Here is an 18,373-nt window from a genome sequence, read left to right on the forward strand (position 1 = left end):
ATAAAACTAACTGTAAGAACACCATTAAGATCTAACAGATGAATGGACTAAGGAAATTCACAAATAAGTCACAATATAGGAAATAAAAATAATAAACTGTCACAGAAAACATTCAAGTTCTTGCAAATTATGAAAAGAAATGTAAATGAAAATAAGATACAAGTTTACACCCAATAAATTAGCACTTAAAAAAATCTAAAACCTACTACTAGCAATTATTACTTGAAACTGGTGTACACTTACATTTTTAGATGCACAATAAAGTGACATGATCCATTTGGAAAATAATTTTGGCTCTATACTTCAACATTCATGAAAATATGCACATCCATTGCCCAACCCCTGGGAATCTATCCTAGAGACATAACTGATTAGCAAAAAAGAGTTACATGTACAAAATGTTTAATGGAGTGTTAGTTTTAATTATAAATAACTTATGTGCAACAGGGGAATGGTTAATTAAATTATCAAATATGTGATGGACTATTCTGTAGGAATTATTAATTAAAATAAGAAAACTAGAGCAGTGTAGAAATTTTAGGAACTACAAAGTAAAAAATATGAAATACAAACTTTAAGTATACTATGATTTAAAATATGTAAAAATATGCATATGCACATGAATAAAGACTAAAACACAAGAGAAATTAAACCAACTGCTTTGTGATAAAAGTATAGGTAATTTTTAGAAATTTCACTTAACACTCAACAATACATTTTTATCTTAAACAAGTTTTTTGTTAGATTTTTCTTAATCACTAACTATTAAAAATTCTAACAATGTATGTTGCATATTTGACAGCATCATTATCAAATATTCTTTTTCTGTCTCAGTGATGTTTTTATCTATTCATCCAGCACCTAAGATAATAATGCATTTTTCTTAGTTATTTGGCAATGTCAACAGGCCTTAGGCTCTATATACTAAGGAGTCTGTCAATACTCTCTTTTCCATGTATTCTCCATTTAGCCACAATTTTCCAGTATTGCTGTTTCTTGCTTTTCTTACATATTTACAGAGCACTTTATCAGGAACATTTTCCTCAACTGTTAATGACCAATAACTGAAATCCAATTATAAAGAGTTCGTTTTTTACCCACCCTTGAGTATTTTTCTGGAAAGAAGTGGATTTCATTCTTCTAGCATAAGTGTTACATAGCTCTTTGGGGACAGGGAGATGTTCATATCATTACGCCTTTACTTACAAGTAACAATAAAATAAAGGAAACATGCAATTATCATTGTGTTGTATCTGATGTCTTTATCAAATGTACTATTTGAGTGAATTGTTTTTTCTTCTATTATAAACATAATGCAAGGGTAGAGATAAGCAATTTAACTTTCACTCTAACAACAAAAAATGAAGTATTAATGAGAAACAACAACAAATAAAAAAGAAAAAAATATCCCACAATCCTATACTGATACATCTACTATATGTCAGTGCATTCTCACTATTAAGATTTCTAAAATCTACAGTGCTTAAAAGATATGTAAGTTTATACACACACACACATACTTACCTTGATTAATTATATATTCAAGCATTTCAAAAATACTAGAAAAGGTAACGTTATCTTATACTCTATTTAATAAGGAATTTAGCCCCACCCACAAAGTTGCAAAAAGTGAAAAGGCAGGTAAGAACATCAGAGAACACTGAATGAACATGTTTCCTGCTTTCTGCTTTGGAAATTCAGTAGGAAGTCTACCTACAGATCTCTGGGAGTTCCCCACAAGAGTATCCCCCTACTGTCCAGTAGGCACCCCTATTCCTCAGATGCTAAGCCCACACCTCTCCCCACCCTCTGTTGCCATCTCCTTATGCATGTTTTAAGTGCATCTGGGAGAGCCAGATGCAGAAGGAGCAACCACATGTGAGAAATCATGCATTTGAGCTACTGTGCCACCTTCTGGAATATAAAAGTCTCAAATAGCCAGCCCATTGAATCATAAGAACCAAAGATACAAAGCTTTAATAAAGGAGGTATCTGGTACTTCAAATGCAAAAGGAGAAGTCCATATCTTCAAACACTATGGACAATCAAGGCAATATGGTACAACAAAAAGAAAATAATTCTCCAGTAAGTGAACTCAAAGGCACAGAATACTGTAATCTAACTGATAAAGAATTTAAAATAGCTGTTATAAAGAAACTCAATGAGCTACAAGAAAACTCAGGAAGACAATTCAGTGAACTCAGGCATAAAATTAATGAACACAAGGAATTCTTTACCAAAGATATACAAATTATAAAAATAACCAAATAAATTCTGAAGCTAAAGAAGTCAATGAGTGAGATTTTTTTTTTAATACAATAAAGAGCATTGGTAATAGGGCGTACCAGATGAAGAAAGAATAAGTGACATGGAGAATAGTAATATAGAAATAAATCAATTAGAAAAGAAGAGAGAACTAAGAATTTAAAAATGAAAAAAACCCTACAACAGCTATTGATTTGATTAGAAATGCAAATATAAGAATAACTGGTGTGCCAGAGGAGAAGAGAGGAAAAGTAGGGTAGAGAATTTTTTTAAAGCAATAATAGCTGAGAACTTCCCAATCCTGGTAAAGGACTTGGACATATCAGTCCATGAAGATAACAGAACACATTGTTATCTCAATGCAAAAAGATCTCCAAGACCCAATATAACAAACATGGTAAAAATCAATGATAACGAATCTTAAAGGCAGTAAAGGGAAAAAATTAAAAGTAACCTACAAAGGAACCCCATTAAGCTATGAGCAGATTTCTCAACTGAAACTCTATATACCAAGAGAGTCTAGAATGACATTCAAAGTGTTGGAAGATAAAAATTGTGAGCCAAGAATACTTTATCTGGCAAAGTTATCTTTCAAATATGAAGGAAAAATAAAGCCTTTCCCAGACAAACAAAAGCTGAGGGAGTTCAAAATCATTAGACCTGTCTCACAAGAAATGCTGGAAGAAGTTATTCAAGCTAAAGTGGAAAGTTGCTGATAAGCAACATGAAAACATATGAAAGTAAACACTCTGGGAAAGGTGAAAAACTGACAGTCAGAATTAGAAAATTGTAATTCCATATTAGAATGGTGTATTAACTACAATATAAAGGTTAAAGGAAAAGAATATTAAAAATAACTATAGTTAGTCTATTTTGTTCACAAATACACAGTATAAAAAGAGATACATTGTGACATCAAAAATGTAAAAGTAAAGAAAAAAGGAGGAAAACTTTATAGGTAGGTAAAGTTAAGTTGCTATCAGCATAAAATGGACTATTTTATCTCTGAGATATTTTATGCAAGCCTCAAACCTCAAAGCAAAAATCCAGAATGAATGTACAAAACTAAAAATAGGAGACAGAGCTTACCACCATGGAAAAGCAACAATTTACAAAGGTAGGCAGAAATAGAAGGAAAAAGAAGCAATGAAGATACAAAACAACCATAGGACAAACAATAAGATAGTAGTCGTAGGCCGTAAGTATCAATAATCACTCTAAATATAAATGGATTGAATTCACCAATTGAAGGCACGGAATCGTTGGATGGATAAAAGGACAAGACCAACTACAATATGCCTACAGGAGACTAATTTCAGTTCTAAAAAACATAGGCTCAAAGTGAAGGGATGGAAGAAGATATTTCAGGCAAGTGGAAACCAAAAGAAAGCAGGGATAGTCATACTTATAGCAAACAAAATAGACTTCGAGTCAAAAAACGGTAACAAAAGACAAAGAAGGTCATTATATAATGATAATGGGGTTGATACATAAAAAAAGATGTAACAATCATAAACGTATAGGTACACTAAAAATATTAAGCAAATACTAATATATCTGAAGGTAGAAATAGACAAGAATTTAATAATATTAAGAGACTTCAATACCGCACTGTCAGCAATGGATAAATTATCCAGACACAAAATCAACAAGGAAACATTGGTACAGAACCATACTTTAGACAATGTGGACTTAACAGTCATATATAGAACATTCCATCCAATAGCAGCGGAACACACGTTCCTCTCAAGTGTAGGATAGATCAGGTAATAGGACACAAACCAAGTCTTAGCAAATTTAAGAAGACAGAAATCATATTAACTATCTTCTCTGACCACAATGGTATTAAATTAAAAATCAAAAACAGAAGAAAAACTAGAAAATCTATGAATATGTGGAAAATAAACCACACATTTCTGAATAGGCAATGAGTAAACAAATCAAAAAGGAAATAAAAACTTGTCTTTAAACATGAAAATGGAAACACAACATATCAAATCCTATCAGATACACCAAGTTAGCCAAATGAAGGAAATAATAAAGCTCAGAGAGGAACAAATGAGATAGACACCAGAAAAACAATAATAGAAAGGATCAGAGAAACTAGGAGCTGGTTTTTCAGAGATAAACAAAATTGACAAAACTTTAGCTAGACTAAGAAAAAAAGAGAAGATTCAAATAATAAAATTAAAAATGAAAGAGAAGACACACAACTGGTATGACAGAAACACACAGAATAAGAGATAAGTATCAACAATTATATGCCAACAGATTAGATAACCTAGAAGAAATAGATAAATTCCTAGAAACACATAACCTACCAAAACTCAATCAGGAAGAAACAGAAAATCTGAACAGACTACTCACTAACAAGAGACTGAATCAATAATAATAATAATAATAATAATTATTATTATTATTTTATAAAGCCTCCCAAAACTGAAAACCCCAGGACAGGTAGTTTTATAAGTAAAATCTACCAAATCTCTTTTAAAAAATTGAAGAGGAGGGAACACTTCCAAACTTATTCTATGAACCCAGCATTACTCTTATACCAAAGCCAGATAAGGACACTACAAGGGAAAAAAAAACTATATACCAGTAACCCTGATGAACAGAGATGTAAAAATTCTGAACAAAATATTAGCAAACCAACTTTTAGAACACATTTTAAAAAATTATACATCATGATCAAGTGTGACTTATCCCCGGAATACAAGGATGGTTTAACATACTCAAATCAATAAATGTAATACATCACATTAATAGAATAAAAAATAAAAATCACAAGGTCATTTTAATAGATGCTTAAAAAGTGACTGACAGAATACAACATCCTTTCATGATAAAAACCTTCAACAAGTTGAGTGTAGAAAAGCATATACCTCAACACAATAAAAGCCATGTATGACAAACCCATAGCTAACATCATACTCAAGGGTGAAAAACTGAAAACTTTTCTTCTAGAATCAGGAACAAGACAAGAATGCCCACTCTTGCCACTCTTATTCAATGCAGTATTGGAAGTCCTATCTAGAGACAAGGAAATGAAAGGCGTCCAAATTGTGTGAAGGACGAAATGTAATTGTTATTTGTACATTCTATGATTTTGTAAATAGAAAATCCTGAACACTCAAGCAAAACTGTTGAAGCTAATCAACACATTCAGCAAAGTTGCAAGACATAAAATCAACACACCAATATCAGTTGCATTTTTTTTGCATACACATATATTTTTATTCTTTGCAAAATTTCTATGAGGCTGACTTTTACATATAAATCACAGAATCACAAAGTGATTGTCTTTTTGCCAAACTGATATACTTAGTGAATGACAATGGAATTTATAATCAAATCCTATGGTTTACAGAAGCTATGCATTTTCTGCTATTTTATTTTTTCTGGCTTTATTGAAATATAAGAATTTCATTGCTCGTATTTACATTGCAGAATTCAATAAGTTTTTAAACTATAGTTGGCATGCAATAATATATTAATTTCAGTTGTACAGCATAGTGATTAGAGATCTATATAACTCAGAGTGATCACCCTACCAAATCTAGTACCCTTCTTCTTCCTTACATATTTATTACAACATCATTGACTATGTTCCTTATGCTACACTTTATATCTCCATGTCTATTTTGTAATCATCAATTTGTACTTCTTAATTAATCCCGTTGCCCTTTTTTACTGATCCCTCAACTTCCCCTCCCATCTAGTAGTCCTCAAAATATTCTCTGTATCTATGAGTTTCTGTTTTTGTTTTTGTTGCTTATTTTGTTCTTTATATTCCACATATACATGAAATCATGAGATACTTCTCTTACTCTATCTCAGTTATTTCATTCAGCACAATATCCTCAATAGGTCCATCAAGGCAATATCTTTTTCCATCCTCTTCCTTTTATTCTGCATGTCTTTTAATCTGAAGCGAGTCTCTTATAGGCAGCATGTGAAGGGGTCTTGTTTTCTGATCTATTCAGCCACTCTATCTTTTAATTGAAGCACTTAATTCTTTTCTACTTGAAGTACTTGTTGATAGGAATGTAGTTATTACCATTTTTTATTCCTGTTTTTCATACATGTTCTTTATTTTTAAAGAAGTCTTTCCAACATTTCCTGTAATACTGTCTTGGTGTTGAAAAATTCCTTTGGCTTATTTTTTGTCTGGGAAGCTCTTTATCTGTCCTTTCACTCTAAATGATAGTTTTGCTGGATAAAATATACTTGGTTGTAGATCCTGGGTTTTCATCACATTGAATATTTTGTGCCAATCCCTTCTGTCCTGCATAGTTTCTTTTGAGAAATCAGCTGCCAGACTTATGGAGGCTCCCTTGTAAGTAACTCAATGTTTTTTTCTTGCTGCTTTTCAGATTTTCTCTGTATTTAACCTTTGGCATTTTAATTATGATGTGTCTTGGTGTGGGCCTCTTTGGGTTTGCTGGTTTTTGGGACACTCTGAACTTCCTGGGGTTGTATGTCTATCTACCTCACCAGGTGAGGGAAATTTTCCATCATTGTTTCTTCAAATAGCACTTCAATGTCCTGTTTTCCTTCAGATATCCCTATGACATGGATGTTTTTACATTCAATTGTGTCCCATAGGCTCTTTAACTTACTATCATGTTCTTGACTTCTTTTTTTCTTGCTGTTCTGATTGGGTGTCCTTGGCTTCCCCATCCTTTATATTGGTGGTTCGATCTTCTTCATCCACTCTGTTGATTCTCTCTAATATACTCTTCACCTCGGATAATGTGTTCTTCATTTCTGACTGTTTCCCTTTCATAATTACCATTTTTGTTTTTTTATCACTTTGTTAAAGTTCTCACTGAATTCATCTACTTTTCCCCTAAGCTAATTGAGCATCCTTATAACCAGTATTTTGAACTCTGCATCTGTCAGATTGCTTGACTCCATTATATCTAGATCTCTGTTCTATTCTCTTATTTCTTATTTCTCTCCCTAGTCATAATGCTTCTATTTATTTAGATCCCAGGCAACTTTGCTTGCTGTTTGGTCTGTGTTTCTGTCACAACTTTGATTTGGTCACAAGAGGAATGAACAAACCCTCTATCATCTACACCTTTTCCCACTCCTTTCAGTTGCATTTTTATACACTAATAATGAAACACTTAAAGCAAAACTATCCCATTTATAATAGCATCAAATACAATAAAATACCTAGAAATTTAACCAAGGAAGTGAAAGATCTGTACAATGAAAACTACAAGACTTAGTTGAAAGAAATCAAAGATACAAATAGAAAGACATCCTATGTTCATGGATCAAAAACTTAATATTGCTAAAATGCCCATACTACCTATTAAAATTTCAATACCATAATTCATAGATATATAGAAAACAATCCTAAAATACATATGGAACCTGAAAAGATCCCAAATAGAGAAAGCAATTCTGAGGGGGAAAAAAAGCCAGAAGTATTATACTTCCTGATTTTAAAGTATACTATAAAGTTACAGTAATAAAAATGGTATGGTAGTGGTAGAAAATGAGACACATAGACCAACGGAACAAAATAAAGAGTAAAACCCCACATTTACAATCAACTAATATTCAACATGGAGCCAAAGACACCAATAAAAAAAAGATAGTTTCTTTAACAAACTATGCTGGGAAAACTGGATAAACATAATCTGCAGTGAAATTGGACCCCTATCTCACACCATTCACAAAAATTAACTCAAAATACATCAGAGACTTAAACATAAGACCTGATACCATAACACTACTAGAAGAAAATGTAGGGAAGAAGCTCCTCAACACTGGTCTTGGCAATGATTTTCTTCAAATGACACCAAAAGCACAAACAACAAAAGCACAAATAAACAAGTGAAAATACATCAAACTTAAAAGCTTCTGCACAATAAAGGAACCAATCAACAAAATGCAAAGAAATGTACAGAATGGGAGAAAAGTTTTGCAAACCAATAATTGAGCAAAGGGTTAATATACAAAACATAATGAACTCATAAATAAAAAACAATAACAGAAAAACAATCTGATTTAAAACATGGGCAGAGGAACTAAATAGATGCTTTTCCAAAGAAAACATCCAAATGACCACCAGGTACATGATAAGATGCTCAACATCACTAATCATCAGGGAAATATAAATCAAAACCACAATTAGAAATCACTCACACCTGTTAGAATAGCTGTCATCAAGAAGACAAGCAAAGACAAATGCTGGCAAGGATGTGGAGAAAAGGGAATCCTTGCCCACTGTTGGTAGGAATGTTAGCTGGTTCATACACTGAAAAACAACATGGAGTTTCCTCAAAAAATTAAACATAGAACTACCATATGATCCAGCAATTCCATTTTGGGTATATACCCAAAGGAAATGAAAACGGGATATTAAAGAGATATATGCACTCTCATAGTTACCTAAATACTATTCACAACAGTCATGATATGGAAACAACCTAAGTGTCCATCAATCAATAAATGGATAAAGAAGATGTGGTATGTATACACAATAGAATATTATTCAGGCATGAGAAAGAAGGGCATTCTGCCATTTGTGACATAGTGGATGGGCCTTAAGCATATTAGGCTGAGTTAAATCAGACAGAGAAAGATAAGTAGAGCAGGTCCTTGAATAACATCATTTTGTTCAATTATTATAATGTTGATAAGATACCATGGGAACTTAATTCTTGTTTATATCTACTAGCTTATGGTAAAATCGGTTTCATTATGTCATTTTGCTTAAATTCACAGAACCGACTAATGATGTTAAGTGAGGATTTACTGTACTGTATGATATCGCTTATATGTGAAATCTTAAAGAGTAAGATGGTGGTTATTAGGGGTTGAGGGAGAGTGGGGGGATAGGAAAAATGCAGTTTAAAGGCACAAACTTACAATGAGTAGTAAATAAGCCCTAGGGATTTAATGCACAGTATAGTGAATATAGGCAACGATGTCTTATAATCATCAAATTTGCAGAGACTAGAAATTAATTATCCCAACCACTAAAAATAAATAATTCTGTAACATGACAGAGGTGTTAATTATTGCTACAATGGCAATTGTATTTTCTTATTTTTTTAATTTTAATAAATTTATTGGGGTGACATCAGTTAATAAAAGTATATAGGTTTCAAGTGTATAATTCAATAATGTGTCATATTTTCATTGTGTGTTCACCACTCAAAGTTAAATTTCCTTCCCTCACCATATATTTGACTGGAAATCATATTGCAATCTATAAATGTATCAAATTAATATGTCATACACCTTAAATTTACATAATGTTCTATATTAAATGTTTCAATTTTTTAATAGTGCATTAAGAGGCCTTTTTGTAGAAAGCATAGGCTCAAATAAACACTTTATTCAACCACATGAATAGACATTTGTCCACAAGTACAATTATAAATTTAATATTTCTATTCATTTTCTTTGTCCTTATTATGAAGTATTCATTGAAATTTACATTTAAAATATAACTGACCTTTGTGCTCTTTAATTCTAAACATAGGAAATACAGGAGACCGGAAAACCAGCTGCTTTTGGCAATAAGAAAATGCAAACCTGACATCTGCAACAACATGGATGAACCTGGTGGACATTATGCTAAGTGAAATAATCTAGAAAGAGAAAGACAAATGTCACATGATTTCACTTATATATAGAATCTTTAAAAAAAGTTGAATTCATAGTAACATTAAGTAGAATGGTAGTTTCCAGAGGCTGGGGTGGGGGGGAGATACTAATCAAAGGGTATAAACACTCAGTTATAAAATTAAAAAAAAAAACCTCTGGAGATCTAATATATAGCATATGGACTATAGTTAATTATAATGTATTGTATACTTGAAATTTGCTGAGAGTAGATCTCAAGTGTTCTCACATTTAAAAGAGTAACTATGATAGGTGATGAACATATTAGTTTTTTTAATTGTGATGTTCATTTCATAATGTAGACATATATCGAAAACATCACATTGTACAACTTAAATATACACAACTTCTGTAAAAAATGAATAAATAAAAAGGAAAAATGCAAACCAACACTAATGAAGATTCTGAGAAGCTGATCAACATTTCTGACATCAAGAAGTAGTCTATAAGCATCCACGTTTTGTCTTTCACTCTTTGACCTACTGTCTGCTACAAAATAGTGCTAGAACTTGAAAGAACTACTATAAAGATTAATTTTTAGTCCAATCACTCATTTTACATATAAAAAGCTATGATGCAGGTGGTGAAGCAAGATTCCCAGAGTCATACTGGTGATAATCAACAGAGTGCTTGAACTTGAGTCCAATGTTCTTTTTCTTATACCATAGTTGCCTCTCAGTTGGTGTTTTATGTTTAAATACATCGACCATGTTCACCTCCTATCAAATAAAATATATTGATGGGTCTAAAGCAGTGAACTCTCTCCCTTGTTTTTGTGAGTGGGATTAGTGGGGCCAAAAGGCATAATACATTGTAATCTTGTGGGGAAATCAAGGAGCCAGGCAAGTAGCTGAATAGGTACTGGCAGAGTTGGCTTTGGTTTTACCAGTCCCCCAATTTGGGCAAAGTAACATAGTAAAAAGGCAGCATAGTATTGAGAGAAAAAACAAGTGGCTTAGTTCTTTCTTTTCTATAAAATCCATAAAATAGGTATAATGCTTGAGAATTAAGTGAGGTGAATTTTATAGATTATCTAGCACAGTAAGCTTACTTCCTGTGAAGTTTAGTTCTTATTCCTTTTCCCTTTCCCTTCCTCGCCGGGATCTCAGTGCTCTCACATTCTAAAATGGGTGGGGTGGGGGGGAAGGAGAAAAAGTCTGGTATTAGATTAATGACTCAAAGGAATAGTGATCTCTATGCTAAAGAAAACCATAAAACATATACAAAAATATTACATACTTTGCTGACAAGAATTGACAAAAAAATTCCTTGTTATATAATAAAAACATTTATTTAACATTGTTATATGCCAGGCACTGTGCTAAGCACTTTATATGTTTAACTTATTTAACCCTATGAGGTGAATACTATTAATATGTAAAGATGTGGAAACTATGGCATAGAGGGGGATTAAATAATTTATCCAAAATTCCAAATTACAAAGTGGCAGAGCCAGCATTCAAATCTAGGCAATCTGGCTTCAGAGGCTGATCTCTTTACTAATATTTTATAACAGCATTTCTAAAAATGCGAGAAAAAGAAAATAAAATTATAATTTGCCTCAATAGGTAAACTATACTCTAATGACTACAAGTTTTACCCAAACCTTGAATTCTAGCCCAAATCAACCCAGAACAAAATTAAATCTGCCGAATCATCCAGTTCCAAAACTATAATATAAAAAAAAGCAGGATGGAATATGTTTAAAAAGAGATTATAAACTTCTAGAAATAATAGGTGAGCTCGGTAAGGTTGCAGGAAATAAGATCAACACAGAAATCGATTGCATTTCAATGCACTAAAAACAAACATTCAGAAACCAATAATAAAAACACAATACCATTTATAATTATCTGTAAAAATTAAGCTTGGATATATTCTTAACATGTACAATATCTGTATACTGTAATTACAAAAATGTTGATGAAAGAAATCAAAGATGCTGACGAAAGAAATCAAAGAAGACCTCAATAAATTAAGACATACCATGTTCATGGATTGGAAGGCTCGACATAGTAAACATGTCAATTCTCCCAAACTGATTTATAGGCTCGATCCAATTCTTTTCAGAAGGTTTTTGCAGACCTTGATAAGCTTAATCTAAAATTTGTATGAAAAGGCACTAGCCCTAGAATATGGAAAACAATCTTAACAAAGAATAAAGTAGAAGGGATTACTCTTTTCAGTGTTAAGGCTTACTATGCAACTACAGTAATCAAAACAATGTGGTCCAGGTAAGGAGATAAACATACAAATCAATGCAACAGAAGAAAGGACCAAAAATAGATCCACACAAATATTCTTAAATAATGTTTGAAAAAAGTACAAATCAAACTCTATAAAGGATAGTCTTTCAACAAATGTCCCTGAAGCAACTAGACATCCATAGGTAAAAAATAATGAACCTCTACCCAAGCCTCAGAGAGTATACAATTTAAGTCAGTATGGATCACAGAATTAAATATAAAACACAAAACAATCAAGCTTTTAGAAAAAAAGACACTGAGAAAATCTTCAGGATCTGAAGGTAGGCAAAAAATTCTTGACAACAAAAGCATGATCCATAAAAGGGGAAATTAATATACTGGATATCATTAGAATTAAAAACTTTTGGTCTGTAAAAGCCAATGTAAAGAATATGAAAAACAAGTCTCAGATGGGGAGAAGATATTTGCAAACATACTGACGAAGGCGAAGGATTGGTACCTAGAATATATAAACTTTAAAAGCTCAATGATAAAGTAAAAAATAACCTAATTAGAAAATGGGTTAATGCATTTCATCAACAAGGATATACATATAGTAAGTAAGCACATGGAAAGATGTTCAATAAGGAGCCATCAGGGAAATGCAAATTAAAACCACAATGATATATCACATTACGCACCCATGAATGGCTAAAATAAAACACCATGACAATACCAAATGCTGGTGAAGATGTAGAAAAACTAAATCACTCATAGGTTGCTGCTGGGAAGCTAAAATGCTACTCTAGAAAATAATTTGGCAGTTTCTTAAAAAAAAAAAAACTAAACAAGCAATTACCACATAACCCACAATTATACTCTTGGACTTTTAAACCAGAGAAATGGAAGCCTGTGATCACACACACATGAAAGGAGGAGGAGGAAGGAGGAAGGAGGAGGAGGAGGAGGAGGAGGAGGAGGAGAAGAAGAAGAAGGAGGAGAGAAGGAGAGAAGGAGAGGAGAGAAGGAAGGAAGGAAGGAAGGAAGGAAGGAAGGAAGGAAGGAAGGAAGGAAGGAAGGAAGGAAAGAAGGAAAGAAGGAAAGAAGGAAAGAAGGAAAGAAGGAAAGAAAGACAGACATAAACAAGAAACCTATCCACAAATGTTCATTGCAACTTTATTTCTAATATCCGAAAGCTGGAATTAACCCAGATGTCCTCCAACTGGTCAACCAGTGCATGGTCAAAAAAAAAAACAACACAACAACTGTGTGATATAGCCATGCTATGGAATACCACAGCAATAAAAAGAAATGAATATTGATACTTGCAACAGCTTGGATGAATGTCTAGGGAATTAAGCTGAGAGAAATAAAGTTATAAACTGTGTGATTCCATTTACACAACATTCATAAATACAGATTAGTGGTTGACAAGACTGTGGGGGTAGGTCAGACAGGAGGTAGTTGGGTGTGGTGATAAAAAAGTAACATAATGGATTCTTGCAGTGATAAAACTCTTTATCTTAATTGTGGAGGTGGAAACACAAGTGATAAAACTGTATTGAACCTGGTAAACATACACTGACACTCAAATGAGTATAGTAAAACTGAGAACAACTGATAAAACCAAAGGCAATCTCCATAGTCTTACACTTAAACCATACTTCTCCCAGTATACCACCCTGGCCCCTTTGCTTATGCTATTCTTTTAGCATTATCCCTACCTCTGCCATTTCGGCCTGTCAATATCCTTCTTATCTTTGAGGGCATAGCCTAAAAACACATCCTTTTTCATGGAACATTTCTCAATCACTTCAGCCAAAAGTGAACTCTCCTGCTTGTCATGGCTTTTTATTAGCTACTTGTGCATATCTGATCTAAGATTATAAACACCTTAAGGGTAAAGATTAAAGTCCAATGCATCATGCACTGACCTAGCTTAGTCCCTTCGAAGCAGAAAACATTTATGCATTTGTTTAATTAACCTGATTCCACCTTTCCCAAAATATCCAACCATAATTCCTACTCCTCAAAGACATAAATTTTCCACTTGAAATCAGATAAGCCTTTTCTTTCCTATGCAGATATCCTCTCACCTGGAACGTTCTATTCCTCAAGTTATAATCAGTAATTCAAAATTCATCTCAAAGATTATTTATTCATTAAAACCTTCTCGTTTCTCTTAATCGGTTTTATTTCTTTCCTGAATACTCGATACACTTTGTATTTCACTTAAATTACTTAGTCTATGTCTGCTACTGATGAAATATTTCTGCCCACCCCCCAAATTCATATGTTGAAAATCTAATGTCCAATACAATGGTATTAGGAGGTGGGGCATTTTGAAAATGATTAGGTAATGAGGGAAGAACCCTCATGAATGGAATTAGCACCCTTATAAAAGAGGCATGAGAAAGTCCTTGACAGCAAGGACTGCCCTAAACATATGGAGAAGGCTCTGAATATATTTGGTGTTCAAATAGTTCTTGAATTGAATAAAAAATATTTCTAGAAAGTTAAGTAATTTGCATTATCGTTCGACTTTCAAAAAACATGGAGAATATAAATTCCATAGTCACTAGGATTTATAGGGAATATTGATAAAATCTGAAAATTGATCAAATTCTCTGATTTACAAGATACCATTTTTGATTCTCTTCCTGCTTTTCTACACTTGCTTTCTTAGTTTCTTATGTTGTTGTTGTTGTTGCTGTTGTTGTTGTTGTTGTTGTTTTTCTACTATGGCTTACCCTTGAAAAAGTGCTAATAATTCGAATTCTAGCCAGGGCTCTCTTCCCTATATCGATGCCGTCCATGCAATCATACCTATCCACATGTGAATACTGTCAAATCTTTATCTCTTACTTTAATTTTCACTCACACTCATCCCCTGTCTACACCTACAGTAATAGTCTTCCCTCTGCTATCTCTGCCTGCCTCTTCCAGTCTTTCTCCTCTCCAATTTATCCTACACTCTGCCACCTGAGTTATCTTTTAAAATTAAGAAGCCTATCATATGATTTTTCCATTCAAAAGTATCCAATCGTTCAAATTAAACTCATTAGTGTAGTGTAGAACAAGGGTTTACAAATTTAATTTCATGGGCAAAATTCAGCCCACCACCTGTTTCTGTAAAAACAATTTTACTGGAAAACAACCATACTTATTTATTTACATATTATCTATGGTTGTGGTGGCTTTCACACTACCACAGAGTTGAGTAGTTAACAACAGAGACCAAATAACCAAGAAAGCCAAAACCTTTTACTATCTGGCCCTTTATCCAAAATTTTTGCCCTCTTAGCATAGCGTTAAGAATAATTGGTCCCCAACCTTTCTTTCCAGTCTCAATGCCTACCACAAACTCTAGGTTCTTTGAGCAAACAGGCAATTCTCTTCCTAATAAAACATTATTCATTTTTCAGGGACTGTACTTGATGTAGTTGTACTTCAAAGTATACTAAATATACATGTGGTATTTGCCAATTTCCATGTCTTACTTAACAAGTACACAACAATGTGAAAACTATGATTGTAAACATAAATCAGAGGCTGGAAATTATTTGGGGAAGTAAGCAAATATGAGTATTACAAATACCTCAGAGCAACTACAACAGATGACAAGAAGTTCTGTTACGGCAACTAGGAAATACATATTATTTACTTTGATGAGAATTTTGTGAGAGGAGCATTGCCTTTAGAGTCAAAAGGTATGTCAAAGATTTATCTTTATATATTAAAGTAGCGCCCCCACTATAGTCATAAGTTAAATAATCTTTTCATGAAGATAACTCAAATACCGAATCTTCAATGTATGAGTCATTATTATCACCATCAACATTATTATCAGAATCTGAGATGATCTACTATCATAATTACAAATTGTATTTGCATAACATTTTAAAGCTCATAAAGCAATTCAACAGACATGTCATTTGAGTTCACAGTAATCCTGTGAGATCTGAAGGCAAACATTTTCTTCAATTGGTAAATGATGAAATTAAGACCCAACGAAACTAAGCATCTTGCCTAACTGACATCACAGAACCAATAAATGCAAAGCTCAGGTTGAATCCAAGTTTCCTAATATTATTCTTTCCACTTTTCAGTGCTGTATGTTTAATGACATTATAGAAAATACAATCTGATATGAGCCTGAAATAAGAAATAACTTTAATATCAAAACTTTTACATATATCCTTCAATCTTCCCTCTACCTGCAAATGACACTGAACAAAAGCAGCAGGGATTCTGGCATCTACTAAATTGGGATTTACTGGAAAGTTCACCAAGTTCCAGAGAGTATTATAAGATGGTCACGTCATAGTTGTTAGACCAACAGTCTTCTCCAATCATTCTCACACTGGAGAAAAACCTGTTTGCATGAAAATTATTTTACACTGATATGGAACATTAAACTGGTGTCAGAAAATGTTTCTAGGCTAAAACAAAGAATTCTCAGCAAAACAGACTAAGAACATCCAGAAAACCGCTAAATAGAATTAATATCAAATTACCATATGTCAACCACATGTTTTTAAATGATTTATAAGACCACATTTTGAAAGAATCAAAACCTGTCTGGGACTGAAAGAGTAAATATAAGGTAGGACTGAAAAGGAAATAAGCAGCCCTGCAGTTAATCAGTCTGGGAGGACAAACACAGATAAAGCTGGCTCAAAAATTAATTAACAGGAAACACTGTTTTTCCTAAGGTCATGCAGCAGTTGTAAAATATCATAACGACCCCTCTGTTGAGTGATTACTGCTTTCTTACCAATGATGCCTCAAGATTTACTTTGCTATTCTCATTTATTACTGATGGGAGATACCCAATTCCTAAACTTCCCTGCTTCTTGAGAGAACCCAAACCCTAGTTAATCCCCACTTCTTTCAATCAGCCTCAGGAACAGCCACCAATCAAGAAATATCTAGCTTCCTTCAAACCTTCCTCAGAATTTGTCAGTGGTAAACCAAAATTTACTAAAAGACACTGCCTCCTTTCTATTATCCAGAGGACTTCCAAGGTTCCTCACTATGAGGGATAATAAATCAATAAATCTGATTTCATCAGACTCCAGGTGGTCTCTGGCTAGCAAGGCTTTAACAATGGAATTTATTTTGAATTACCCTACAGACTCAACAGTTTAATACTGAGCCTAAACCAGAAAACCACCTAAAGACTTTCACTAGAGGAGTAGGAAAAAACATGGCGGATCCTCGGATCTTTCCCCTTGAAACAACAATAAGGTGAACATCTAAAACTCAACAAAAAACAACCAAACTGCACACCAGCACGTCTGAGCGTGGGAACTGTGCATTAGAGCTACCACAGGTCAGATCCCCGGATATCAGGCAGTGGACAGGGAGAAATAAAGAAGCTGCCTGTCGCAGACACTAGAGCTCCCTGCAGGAGGTGAGGGAGGAGAGGAAAGGCAGGTTCCCTGAACAGCCCTGCCTGGGAAAACTGTGAGCTCCCCGTGGCTGGCTGGCAGCAAGGTCCAGTCATCAGGGCAGAAGGCAGAAAAGTGGGATGGCAGAAAAAATAACAGTTAATTTAAAGCAGCCCTAGCTACAAAACTGAGGTGGAGCCGAAGTCCCCAACTCCCAATGCAGAGGGCCCCTCCCCTCATATCCTACAAGATGGATCACCGTGGAGCCCCAGGGGAATCAGAGCTAATGCTGCTGAGATCATCGCTGACACTGACAGGGACTAAAACTGAGGGTAGCGAGTGTGAATAAATATCTATAAGAAAATAAAAAGGCATTTTTAAGGCTTTATGTAAAGCAGGGATCCAAGAGGCTTAGACGCCACCTACTGGAAACCAAAAGAAAAGCTACTTCTTTGCAGCAGGCTAAAGAGAGACCTTTATATAGTAAATCTTTGTTCTGGAAAAAAAGAGCAGAACACACTTCCATTAATGCCCAGGCAGAGAAATAGTCCACTAAACACCATGAACAACCAAGGTGGCATGGCATCTCAGAAAGAAAGAGAAAAACCTCCAGAAAATAAGCTTACAGACATAGAAATATGCAACTTAAATCATAGAAAATTCAGGATGGTACTTCTGAAAAATCTCTGTGAGTTCTGAAACAAATCATCTCAACAATTTCAGAAATTGAAAAAACAATTAGATGAGCAGAGCAAGGAGATTGAAATGCTCAAAAAGAACCGAATAGACCTTCTAGAGACTAAAAAACACATTGCAAGAGTCGAAAAATGTAATAGCAAGCTTGGAACCAAATGGAGGAAAGGATTAGTGATACTG

The 18,373-nt window shown here is 33.7% G+C and overlaps 1 protein-coding gene across 3 annotated transcripts in view; it reads right to left on the reverse strand.

The window, feature by feature from the left end:
• Nucleotides 1-18,373, reverse strand: part of BRWD3 (bromodomain and WD repeat domain containing 3) — a 122,214-nt gene that overhangs the window by 71,807 nt on the left and 32,034 nt on the right. Inside the window, exon 1 of one of the 3 annotated variants that reach the window (XM_016164901.2) lies at nt 244-469. The exons of the other annotated variants lie outside the window; for them this stretch is intronic. The gene's annotated coding sequence lies outside the window, so the exon portion shown is untranslated. Of the gene's footprint in view, nt 1-243; nt 470-18,373 lie in introns of those variants that run through there. 3 annotated transcript variants of the gene reach the window in all.

Source organism: Rousettus aegyptiacus, unplaced genomic scaffold (genome assembly GCF_014176215.1).
Source record: "Rousettus aegyptiacus isolate mRouAeg1 unplaced genomic scaffold, mRouAeg1.p scaffold_m13_p_9, whole genome shotgun sequence".
Taxonomy (NCBI): Eukaryota; Metazoa; Chordata; class Mammalia; order Chiroptera; family Pteropodidae; genus Rousettus; species Rousettus aegyptiacus.